The sequence below is a fragment of the Carassius auratus genome, unplaced genomic scaffold, assembly GCF_003368295.1.
Source record: "Carassius auratus strain Wakin unplaced genomic scaffold, ASM336829v1 scaf_tig00007156, whole genome shotgun sequence".
Classification (NCBI taxonomy): Eukaryota; Metazoa; Chordata; class Actinopteri; order Cypriniformes; family Cyprinidae; genus Carassius; species Carassius auratus.
In genome coordinates, this window is record NW_020523815.1 from 101,746 (window position 1) to 114,608 (window position 12,863).

At 35.0% G+C, this 12,863-nt stretch overlaps 1 protein-coding gene and 1 long non-coding RNA gene across 3 annotated transcripts in view; one reads left to right on the forward strand and one right to left on the reverse strand.

Moving 5' to 3' along the window:
* Positions 1 to 12,863, forward strand: part of LOC113071342 (muscarinic acetylcholine receptor M2-like) — a 62,301-nt gene that overhangs the window by 14,599 nt on the left and 34,839 nt on the right. The gene's annotated exons all lie outside the window — the stretch shown is intronic.
* LOC113071344 (uncharacterized) lies at positions 2,682 to 5,189 on the reverse strand. Its single transcript, XR_003280081.1, has 5 exons — positions 5,133 to 5,189; positions 4,939 to 5,011; positions 4,003 to 4,072; positions 3,001 to 3,175; positions 2,682 to 2,904 (listed from the first exon to the last, which is right to left on the reverse strand). It is a non-coding gene; the product is annotated as an uncharacterized LOC113071344 (long non-coding RNA).

Below are 12,863 nucleotides of genomic sequence, written 5' to 3' on the forward strand. Positions count from 1 at the left end.
CATTCTCATCAAAACAAGCGTTAATGCTGGATTGTGACGGAAACATCTGCATCTGTGCTCAGAAATATGACAATAAAAATATGTTCAATATTTCTATCACTGCATCACTCCCACACAAGTCATATCTTATCATAGAGAAAATATTATAGTTTTTATTCATGTTTTGAATTTGCTTTTTATTTTTACAGGTTTTTTTATGCATTCATCCATTTAATTTCAATTTCAGTAAAAATATATTTTTTTAAGGTAATGCATAATTTTATTTTAATATATTTATGATAGGAAATTTACTAAATATCTTCATGGAACATGATCTTTACTTAATATCCTAATCATTTTTGGCATAAAAGGAAAATCGATAATTTTGACCCACACAATGTTTTTTGGCTATTGCTACAAATAAACCCCGGAGACTTAAAACTGTGTGTGTGTGTGTGTGTGTGTGTGTGTGAGGTCAGGGTCGAGGGATTGCTCTGCGAGACATAATTAAATCAGCAATGAAAGATTTGCAGGGAGCAGCCCTTTAAAATTGAATTTTCTTCTGCAAGACTTCTTTCCGCAGCAGGGAAGATCCCAGATAGACAGAGATGTGGGTTAACCAGAGGTTAGTGCGAGGAAATGACCCTCTGTTTAACCCACAGCAGACCAACAGATAGACCAGCATGCTCTCTGAGGATCAGGTGAGCTCTGTTCTTCAGTTTCATGTTGAGCGTTAAAATGTTAACTCTGAAATAGCACAAATAGAAATCTGCGACGGCTGTAGTTAACTAAAGCAAAACGATATATATATAGAACACGTTTCTGTAACTTGAAATAAAATAAATGTTAACGGAAATAAAGACTAGTTCAAAATAGTAATTTCTCATTTTTATCAAGAGAAACTTGATGTGCTAAAAAAAACTATATTGGCAGAATTAAAAAGAATTAATAAAAATGCCAAAAAAAAAATGTTTTCCATATTTTCAAATAGTTACAACTCATCCAAATATTATCCGATCCTAACAATAAATGTTGATTTCCTGCTCAAGAATCATCTGATTCTTAATAATGTTTAAATAAAAAAATGCATTTTTAAATCGCAATAATATTCCACAATATTACTGTCTTTTGATCAAATAAATGCAGACGTCTGTCAACAACATTAAAAGCTCTTTAATTATATAAAAACAATGATGTTCATGCGGAAAACTGAGAATAACGCGTTCAACAATGATCTTTCTGAGCTCTCCGTTCTCACTCTTGACATCAATGAAGCCGAATCTCTCCGAACTCAATCAGACGCACAAACGTGAAGCACTAGCTCTGTCACGGACAGATGTCAAGGACCACTGTTGTGACACGCAACATGCTAATGAAGCCCAAAGTCACCTCATGAACCCGCAAATGTAGCAAGCCACTAATGCATCAGTCATCTGTTTTTATAAAAGAAACATTCAAATGTAATATAGTATTTTATATTTTTATCATCAAACTGGCAACACAAAAATCCATCCACCTACAGCTCATTAGCATATGATGCCCACATTTGCATATCGAGAACAATGCTGAAACAGGTTAGAGATTAATAAACGGCGTATTTGCATATGGAACTGTTAAAGGTACAGTAGCGTATTTAATTACAGGGGAATGTGCTCATCATTTACTCACCCAAACCAAAGTTTAGTCTGAGTTAAGTCACAAAAGAAGATATTTGGAAGAGTTTTGGTGAACAGACGGTTGACGGTAGCCATTGAGTTTCATAGAATGGAACAAAAAAATTAAAATACAATGTAAGTCAATGGCTACCGTCAGCTGTTTGGTTACAAAATGTTCTTCAGAATATCTTATTTTGTGTCGAGCAGAAGAATTGAACTCTTAAACTTTACATTTTTTGGCGAACTATCCCTTTAATTCGTGCACTGTAAAAAAAAATAAAAATAAGATTGTAGTATGTTTTACTGTAAAATAAATGAGGAAGGTCGAGGAGGGCACACTCTTAAAAATTGCCCCGTTAAAAAACAGTAAGTAACTGGCAGCACAGTTGCCAGCAAGTTACTGTTAAATTAACAGTGTCTTGCTGTTGTTGAAATTTACAGTTTTTTACTGTTTTTGGAAATACAGCATAAAGCTGTTATTTTATAAATTAACAATAAATTACTGTCAAAAGCATTAACAGTTAGTTGATGTTTTTTTTTTCTTCTTTTAACTGTAAACTACAAACTACACACTGCTAAGAAAAAAAGGTGGAATTATTTTTCTAGATATTTCTTTAATTTTATGAATTAACCCTTTGAAGTCTTGCTATAAAACCATGTTTTAATACAACATACAGATATAGCCTTTGAAACATTAAAAATTCAACACAAAGTGTAACTTCAAATTTGTTTTATTAAAACTTGAAAAAAAGCCACTTTAAATCACAAAATATTCTCAAAATTAGTGGCTGATGCAAGTGGAATGACTAAAACTTAAGCCTCAGAGTAAAATTTCGTTTAACAGAATAAACAAATAATTTACATAACATTAGAAAAAACTAAATGAGTGACTTTAGCGAACTGCTGAGAGAATAAGAATTACTAAATTATTAGTGAATAAGAGTTACTGAATGAAGAAATAATTCAATGATGAATGAAGTCAAAATGTAGGTATTCAAGAATGAACACCTGAAAAAATTGTGTGACTAAACACACATGTTTAAAACATGTTTTTATCATGTGTGAAGAGTATGTGTACGGTGTGTGTGTGGTATGTCAGTGGATGAGTGAGTTCACTTATATGAAGTCCCACTCAAAGTCCATTAGCTTCTTAAGTAGACTGGCAACCCGAGTGTTGACTGATTTCTTTTTGTGGCCGACCTTCCCTGTCCGCTTTGATAGGACTTGTCCACCCTTGGTGCCTTTTTCAGGATTTATTCCAATGAAGCACCTGAAAAACAAATGCATACATTCAGAATTAGTGTGGGTAAAATTTTACATAACGAGAATGTGAATAGAAATTATCATATGATTCTAAGCATCTAACCTCTGAATGAATTCCAACGTGGATGCAGCCTCAGCTTGGTACTCCACATTGAAATTGTAGAAAGTTGAAAACACAGCAGCAAGTCCAGACAGAAAACTTGGCTGGATGCCCTCACAGATTATTTGCCCCTCAAAACTAATCATCCATTTATGAATGCAGCTTCCTGGTTTTTCACCTAAAACATTTCAAAGAAAAAACAATGTCAGACAGTCATATAACACTAATTTTCTACTGCCAGATTGCAAACAAATGCAAGGGAAACTGAAATGATTTTACCTAGTCACAAAGCCCTGTTCTTTTAACATAACATATGCATTTCAAAATGCTGATTGTGGACTGGTCTGGACAGACACTGAAGTCAACATGTGCATTATACTGTGTATTGTGAAATAGCTGCAATTTTTATGATTTATTTAACTCAATATTTTTGCTCAGTACAGTTGAAGGGTTAAAAAAAGTAATTAATTAGTCCCCCTCACTTTCAAAGAGTTTTCATTTTCAAAACAAAAATTAAACTATTTTTAATATTCTTTCATCATTTCTGTTCATTAAAAGTCCAGTCAAATCCAGGTTAAATGGAAACTCAAACGCGCTAGCCTGACAGACCAGAACAAACCTCACGTCAAGCAAGCATGTTTGAGCTTATTTGCTGTATGCTCAGTGATGAATGTTTATACACGAATAAACAAATAAAATTCATACATTTACAAAAATTTATGAAACATTTTGAAGCATCAAAGTTTTTTTTTTTTTTTTTTCAATTGATTAACAAAAATGCTGAAAGAATTGTATTAATATATTAATTTGTTTTCCAAAGATGAATAAAAGTCTTAAGGGCTTGGAATGACATGAGTGTGGGTAAAAGATAGCAGAATATTTATTTTGTGTGACCTGTCCCTTTCAGTGTTGTACAGAAGCATTTACCATGTTTTTTGAAATACAGAAAAAACATTCTTAATGGCTTATGTAATGGACTATACATTCATATAGTTCTATACATACCAAAGAGTATCAGTCGAGGAGTTGAAGGCAGTTCAAGTGTCCTTTCTACATCAGCTGCAGTGGAAGATGCCTAAGAAACAGTAACAATGATGAGGACACAGAGACAAAATACACTAACAATATTTTTGATGAAAAATATTTAAGGAATTATCTGCATATAGTGGACTTCAATGGTGCAATGATGTGGACTTTAAGATGGGAATAAAACTGAGTTAGTGTATCACAATTTGTCATTGTGTTGTCTGTAAAGATGTGATTTTAAAGCGGCTAATTTAGAAAATTTCCTGTTAAAGTCCTGGATGCAACAATGAAGAAACAAGTTAGGGGTATTGCTGTGAATCCTCATGTGCTTCACATAGACCACTGGAGTACTGCATTGCTGCCCGCATAACTGACACCCAAACATGCTGACAAGTCAAAATGGACTGTCTTTGGGAACGAAAAAACGTAACTCAAACAATTTCAACAATAACAAAAGAAAATCTCCACAAAAATAAAACTGCCATTGGCCTACTGTACTGGGTAAAGTAACATTGCAATACAAACCAACAATGCAAAATAAATCAACATGAATTATTCTTACTGATTATTATATCGCGTAACTTATTCTATCAAGCCAACTTGGATCGAAGCAATCCAAAATACAGCCAACAATAAAGTAACAAAACGACAACACTATTAAGAAAAACTTCCCTCGGAATACAGTTATGTACAAATTATAAGAACAAGCTTACCCAAATTCGCCAGCACAACGTTATTGAAATCAACGTTTTGTCTAATATACACTATTAGGCATTAAATGAAAAGATAGCAAGCTAAAATTAGCAAACGAGAAGACGATAATTTCAGCGTGTTACAGATACATCAATATTACTTCGTTGCTATTGTGTTAAAGGCTTACTTTGCAGAATTTATATCATGTTTGATTAAACTCACCTTGTAATCGGGGGATATCTGAATCTATCCAGCTCCAATCTATGATGCCGTTGGAACGTTGACGATTTTAGCACTGAAATGGACATATTAAACAGTTACAGCCTCAGCATCCACTTATCAAAGTTATTTGCACAGTTATTTGCAATTGCAAACGTGTATTTTGTGTGAAAGGAGCAAGGCAAAGGTGCACTCACCGGTTAAATCACAATATAAAGACGGATGAAAATCCACATGTGCTCGCTGCAGCTTTCTCCCAAAATACTGTTAAGTACTGTTTTCTTTCCTTCGAGCAATAAATACGGTAAAATAACGTTAATTTTTTTCTAGGTCATTTCACCGAACGTAAATAAACAGGTAAGCACTGCTTTTTAAAATAACGGGTTTATACTGTTAAAATTTTGACGTAAATTAACAGCAATTTTTAACAGTGCAGCTTTAATTAAATGATAAAATGGGAAGTATCTGTATCTGAAATATAAAGACTATTAGTAATTTAAGATTTCTGATTCCATGAACGATTCTTTTGTTGTGATTCAGTGAGTCACTGCATTGATTCAGTCTGTGAACTTGAGTGTTTCTGAAAGATTCATTACAGTGAATCAGACTCAAAAGAATCATTTGTTCACAAACTGGTTTAGGAGAAACATTGTTGCAACCAAACATCATGAAAGGGTCCAGTATTGATTGATTTATTTATCAGAAGCAGTTTAGAGGAAGAATTCACATGTAATGGTGACACGCAGCACGATCTGAGCATGAGAGATTTGGTCTGGGATTTACCAAACATTGAGCGGCTGTCGACAAGTGCACGACACACACTCTCCAGGACACACACACACACACACACACACACTTAAAGACAATACAAACCCTCTCACAGCACACACTCTGCATTAATGTGAGCAACACAAACCATTACGCTCACACGTCTGTGCGTGCTTTTTAAGACAAATCTGTCCTCGAAATCTGACAAATATACCGTCCTTTACAGGAAAAACCATGCATACATAAAATAAATGATGCATTTGTTTTGAAAAATGCATTTTTTTAGGGGAGCATGCAGAAAACAACTCAATGTTAAAAAACTAAAATGATCAACAAGGAGATTGATATTAAAAGTGATTTATTATTAGTATTAAGAATGATGCACTATAAAAGCCTGGTTGTCTTCTATGATAAATGCATTTGTGCAGTTTGTGCGTGCATCGTGACAGATATAGCCACACATCTCCGTTTCAAGGTCCAGAAACCTTCTCAAACGCTTCTCCATCTCTCAGTCTCAGAGAGAAACAGACGGTGGTGATCTGTTAGTCGTCGGATCTGAACCTCGTGTAAACTCCAGGGACGCGGTCTGCGCAGACGCAGGGGTTTTAATTGGTTTCATCTGAATGAGTGTAAAAGCCACTGCGTTATTAGATTATATTTATCCCCGCAGCGCGGCGGCTTACATCAGCGCTGAAAGAGAGATTAATGTGCAGAAATATAAACTGCGCTTTAATATTCCATCCAGATTCATCCAAACACACAAACACTGCACCAGGGTTCAGAAAACCCCACAATCTGTTGATTACCAGAGCAAATGCCTTCAGCGTGTTTGGAAAAGCACCGAACAAATGCGTGTTGATTAATGCAAGATGTTTAAAAGCTCTGTTACATGCAGAAGTGCGTGAATCATCTTTTTAGTGCTTTTCAGAAATCGGCTTGAGTTGCATTGAATCTAGAACATGGCTTTATTAAAACATGTTAGAGAATATAAAATGCCAGATATGGGATTTAAAATAAGTGGCTGTTACATGAAGTGTATTTTATCCAGATGGCACATGGAATAAACAGAAACAGTATAATATATAGAAACAAAACCATGCAGACAATTAAGTAGGAAAGTGGAAAAATGTGTAGCCAATAATTGGACTCTCTCTACAAAAGTGCATTGTGTGAATGTTATAATGCATCTCTTGTGAGAGGTTTGAGAGCGAGAGATTCGTGTGTGTGAGTGTGTGTGTGTGTGTGTGTGTGTGTGTGTGTGTTTAATAAACCCAAAGGGACTGAATATTATAAAAACTGGATGTTACACAAACCTCACTGTGCCCTTCACAATGTCACTGTCTGCACATCATGTGTTAGAATCACACACACACACACACACACACACACACACACACACACACACACAAATGTGCTCAACGGTTAACTCTTGAGATATTATAAACTGTGCATGTCATAAACACCTCTTATTAACAAGGGGAAATCAGCTGTGTGTAAAAGTGAGGTAGGATGTTTTTCCTGAAGGCACAGACTGTCATATCACACACACACACACACACACACACACACGTTGGGAAAATACTGTAAACAAGAGTTTAATTCTACATTACACTGCATCATTTATTATTTGACAGACAGTGCATAAACATACACAAAGGTTTGGATAATTTAATGAAAAATATTCTGAATCCTTGACCACAGAACGAATTATCGAATGTAATAATCATGAAAAAGTTATGCATGCTAATCTGCATAATTTCCACTATCCTCTACGCTGATTATAGGTTAGTAGTAAGAATTTGCATCTATCTTTATTCACTACTTTATTGCTTTCATCTAGCTTTCCATGCATTCGGCTTCACATTTCTACAAGTTCGTAACACACTTCTCTGATATTCTCTGAAAAAGCACACTTACGCTGTATCTGAAATGGCATTCTTCCTCATTTATAAGGTTTTCAGAGCATGTTTTACAAGAACTCAGTCTTCATTTAATCAATTGTGACATTTTTTTTCTTTATAGTTATAGTTATCATTAGTCCTTGGTGTGAACCGACCTTTACTTACACTACTGCTCAAAAGATTGGAATAATTATGATTTTTTGATGTTTTTTTAATACTGCTCACCCAAGCTACATATATTTGACTAGTTATATTACAGAAATATTATGAAATATTATTATAATTTAATATAACGGTTTTCTATTTGAATATATTGTAAACTCTAATTTATTCCTGTGATTAAAGCTGTATTTCCAGCATCATAAATCCAGTCTTCAGAGTCACATGGTCTTCAGAAATTAATGGTATAAATGTCTTCACTGCATCTTTTAATTAAATAAAGCATTGTTTATTTTTTCGACTACCTCTATTAAATTTGAATAGCAGAAAAACACTCTTTTCAACATTGATACAATTCTTGAGCAGCAAATCATCATATTATTCTGATTTCTGAAGATCACGTGATGCTGAAAATACAGCTTTGATCACAGAAATAAATTACAGTTTAATAGATATTCACACAGAAAACAGATATTTAAGTTAGTAATAATATTTCACAATTTTACCCTATTTTTCACTAAAATTGCAGCCTTGGTGAGCAGAAGAGACTTCTTTTAAAATCATTACAATTATTTTAAACTCTTGACCGTTAGTGTATATATAGCTTGCAGACGAAGAAGAGGCAGAAATACAAACATGTGCATGTGTGTGACTGTAATGAGCAGCTGACCTCTCTTGGATCACGTCCTCCTTTAATTAAGTCGGAAATGTCAAGAAGAAACTTCTTTCTGTGAGTGTAACCGATGCTCAGTCGAGCGAAGTTTAATGTGAACAGACAGAGAAAAGACAAGATCCTTCAAGACATTATGAGCTCTGTGCTTCTGTCGTCTTAATTAATCAACATCTTTTGCATCCCAGCAACGTCTCATTAAGGTGTCACGGACGTTTCTGTAAATGTTAGTGTAGTGTACTGAAGACTAAAGAGGATCCAGTCACGAGTCGCTAGTGTTTAAGTTAGTTTACAGAGTCCTATATACAGTCAAACACACACACACACACACACACACACAGTTTAAAATCAACATGAATACAAACACGTTTATACAAGTGTCACTATATGAAGGTGCTTGAAAAATCTAAAATATTAGCTGCATGCAGTAGTTTTTAAAAAATATTTAGTTAGGATTCAGTGTTTTTGTTTTATTATCATTAAGATACTATTATAGTTTTAATTCATTTTTTTATATATTTAAGCATTAGTTATTTGTGTGCTAGTCACTTTTATTACTTTTTTTTTTAAGTAGATGTGTCCAGTAATGTCTAGTAAACAAATATACATTTAATTAATTTTTATTTAAGTTTTAGATAAATAAAATAAAAATGAGAAATGTTTCAAATCAGTTTGCTTTTTTTTAAATTCCATTTCCGTTAATGTTTTTTTATAAATGATTATAGTTTTATTGTTAAGCAAAATATTCTTGTTTATATATTTTAGATTTGTAATTTTTATTTTTATATATTGTTTTTTATTTCTAATTATTTTATTTAATAAATGTTTCGTTTTTATTCATTTTAATATCATTTAGTATTTTAGTATCATTTACATAATATTATAGTTTTATTTAATACTTAAAATTATTATTTTTTTAAATCAGTTTAATTTTAGTTTAGGATTTAGTAGTTTTGTGTCATTTTAAGTTTTTTTAAATTATATGTCTAGTAAATGTATATATATATTTATTATTATTATTATTATTATTATTTTACTTCTGGATTTTTGTTATTTATTAGCTATTTTATTTTTTTGTAAATATATCAATATGGTTTTAATTTATTCTTCAGCTTTAATTTTAGTACATCAACTGACACTAAATGAAAATGAGAAATGTTGTTTTGACAAATAGCTAAAAATAAATATTACTTTTTTATATTATATTTTGTTTCAATTTATTCACTAATTTCAAGTATTGAAAATATTTTTAAGGTTTTAGTTCTTTAACCTCGGTTAGAGTATCGCTTCGGTAATGATGCTGCCTAAGAAGGGTGATACTTGTTTAGGCTCACTAGGTGTGCACTTGAGAGTGCTCTTCGTCACCACAGTAAAAAGGCAAGAAAAAAACCCAAACCCAAACCTAAAAAAATCCTAAAGCATCAAGCCCCGACTTCCTGAAAGTCTCTTGGAGATCTGTTCATGCAGAATCCATGATTTCCAGGAGCTTCACCTCACTTATAGATTGCATCACACAAACCCTGAGGTTAGAAACGGTTTCAGTTTAATGCATTACAGCGTATAAACCATGACATTATGTATTTTAATAGATTATAATATCTGAAACAAATACATATGAATAGGCTCGGATCATAACTGTAGCGAACATTATTTTCAATGTATGATGTGTCGTATAATAAAGAACTGTAAACACCTTTATACTGTATAATATATGCATTCCTCGTAGAAATCCTTATTTATTACACCATCCTCTCTGCGGTACATTGCCCGGGGGTCTGTTGAAATGATTTGGAGCATCCTGGTTCTGTGAATCAGTCTGATGAAGGTGGTCAGTGGTTTCTGAGCTGATGTGATGTGAAGGATTGAATCAAGCTGGTGCCGTCTATAGTTCATAATAACAAAATCAGAGCAATGTCTCATAGTATGGCATAACCTTACTGTTTAGGGGATTTCTGTACTGTATTTAGGCTTGCTTGTGTTTAATGTGATTTAAGAAGAGCGCGAGTTACAGTAGCTCTGCATCACTTGTTCACCACTGGATGCTCTGCAGTGAATGGGTGCCGTCAGAATGAGATGATAAACATCACAGTAATCATTTTAACTTTGCTCATCAATTCTAGCCAAAATATCGGTTCATATCCATTAATAATGATTCCTCCAGTTAAAAAGTCCTTGACCTGTGCACATTTCTCTCCTGATTCAGATGAGACTAGATTATCTACCGGAAATAGAAATATAATTTTTTTTTTTTTTTTTTTTTACAAACACGCAGCTTTTATCTTCACAGGACATTAACTGATGGACTGGAGTGATAAGGTTTATATGTTTTTATCAGCTGTTTGGACTCTCGTTCTGACGGCACCCATTCACTGCAAAGCATCTATTCCTGAGACACTGATGCAATGCTACATTTCTCCAAACCTGGTGAAGAAACAAACTCATCCTAACCCTGCATAGCCTGAGACTGAGCACGTTTTCACCAAATTAAATTTTTTTGATGATTTATTCCCATTTTGTCTTAATGCCTTTCCAAACACTTCCAACAACCAAATCCGTACAGACTCGTCAGAAACCAGGTTAAAGTACCGAGAGATGGTTTAGCAGTAACACAAATCACCCTCCCTTTTTTTTTCCAGACGCTGTCAAAATTGCTTCGAGATTCGGCGCTGGATTGATCCTGCAGTGAGTTAAATCAAGCGCCGGAAAATTGAGAACGAAAAAAAAGCCCGTCTCCTTTTTATGCATTATGTAACTTGCCACAGTTTTTCACAAAACCGATGGATCAGGGCTCTTACGCTTTGACTACGACACGATAGAGACTTAGTTCGGACCAAAATACAGAGAAAGTGCGAGCTGTCAGCACTTGATAACTGCGTGCCATCTCCACACGTGTGTGTGTTTGTGCGGTCCTCAGCCGACTGATACGGACCGAGTCCAGTGTACAAGAGTCTGTCTCTCATCTCTCTCTGTTCAGGGACGGATATAGAAACCATAGATCTGTCTCTCTATCTTAGCTCCGGCTCTAATCAGAGTCCCGTCCACCCACTCCATCTCCTCCACGCTGGAATAACACACATCTCCCACAGGCTGCTCATCACACACATCCAGAATTCATCTCTACAGCCGTCAGTGATGATGCACACCTCTGAACAGAAACCACAGAGAGATCTGGATTCAACGCATCAGATGCAAACATGCATGTGTCTGGCGACTTGTGTGTGTGTGTGTGTGTTTACTGGTTTACATGATGTAGGGACTAAACTAAATCTACTGGAATAATAGATAAAACACAGCTAAGCTAATAATAAGTGCAATTTTTTAAGTGCATATAGGTCACAAAGCACTGGCTCAAATGCTAAATTGTGTTGCATATATCTTATAGCAATTATAATCGAATCGAGTCGATTTTGCACATGCATGCTATAGATCTGACTGAACAACACATGTCAAGTTAGAGTAAGTGTGGTTAGATAATGCTCACTTTTTGCATGATATTAACTTGAAGTTTAAACGCTTGAGAAACGGAAACCAGTTGTTCATTCTTCATTGTCGTGAGTGCGAGTATATTTTGGATCAAACACAAGGGGGAGGCAACGCTTCTGTTAATCCGGTTAATAGTGTCAGCATGGTTTAAATCTAGCATCTTGGCTTGATTTGTGCAAGTGAACTGCTTTTGACAATAATCTGCCAGTTTCCCGATAATGTATTTCTCCTTGCAACTCGAGAAAATGCATCTGCAACATAAACATGAGCCAAAAAGCATCCTCTCCTCAAGCAGCCTGAAGAAAACCAAGAAGCGAAGCCTGCGATACTCTCAAATATTTACCCTGCTCCTCTCCATATATTTTCTCGTGCCTTAAAATAGATGCGTTCTTTGAAAGCTCTGACGAGATGCGGAGGAAAAACAGCATTACCCCTGGAATGAACTTCAAGCGTCGCAGGTATATGCACGCTCTGCACGCTCATATATATTTCTATACGGCCGTCAATTCACCAGAGCGTCCTCCACAGGCCTCCCCTCAGGAATCAGACGGCCGCTCGGGGATACGAGTAAATTAGTAAAAGGCAGACGAGTGCCAGTATCTGTCTGACAGCAGAGAAACGAGAGCGGATGAAAGCCGTCGCTCAGGGCCGAGACGGCACAGGGCTGGTGAGACGGAGGAATAACAGTTTACTGCCACATCATGTTGAGGGATAATTCAATCAAACGTTAGCAGTTTGTTATCGGCCTCCTGGCGTAATGCAGGGAACGGAGATCAGAACGAGAAAACACGATGCATGTCAGACAGAAAAGTCCTGGATTTCGGTCACATTTCATAAAAACTCATGCACCAAAATTCCTGATGAATTTAAAACGATTGCACACGTGACTCCGTAGCTCTTTAAATTCTTTTTGTTTTGGCCTCTTATACATTTGTAATCATGCCACT